This window comes from Calidris pugnax, unplaced genomic scaffold, assembly GCF_001431845.1.
Source record: "Calidris pugnax isolate Ruff unplaced genomic scaffold, ASM143184v1 scaffold772, whole genome shotgun sequence".
NCBI lineage: Eukaryota > Metazoa > Chordata > Aves > Charadriiformes > Scolopacidae > Calidris > Calidris pugnax.
The window spans coordinates 80,594-80,948 of record NW_015091662.1 but is presented as its reverse complement, the minus strand read 5'-3'; the positions used below and the strand labels follow the sequence as shown (position 1 = coordinate 80,948).

Genomic DNA, 355 nt, shown 5'->3' with positions numbered 1-355 from the left:
CTCCACAGCTGGATCCTCACAGGGTCACCCCCCTCCACAGCTGGATCCCCATGCCATCACCCCCCCTCCACAGCTGGATCCTCACAAGGTCACCCCCCTGCACAGCTGGATCCCGACAAAGTAGGTCCCCTACACACCTGGATCCCCGCACACCTGGACTCCCGTGTACTAACACCCCTGCACATCTGGATTCCTGCACATCTGGACCCCCACTTAGCAGGGAGGGTGGGGATGGGGGGGGCTGGAGCCACCCTGACCCAGGCAGGGATAGGAGGAAGAGCCAGAGAGGAAGAGGAGGAAGGAGCCACTTCCCCTTTATCCCGGCTCTGCCGAGTGATCCCGGCTGCCGAGGGGA

The 355-nt window shown here is 63.4% G+C and overlaps 1 protein-coding gene across 1 annotated transcript in view; it reads right to left on the bottom strand.

Moving 5' to 3' along the window:
• Positions 1 to 355, bottom strand: part of LOC106899986 — a 9,745-nt gene that overhangs the window by 6,910 nt on the left and 2,480 nt on the right. The window lies entirely within an intron of this gene.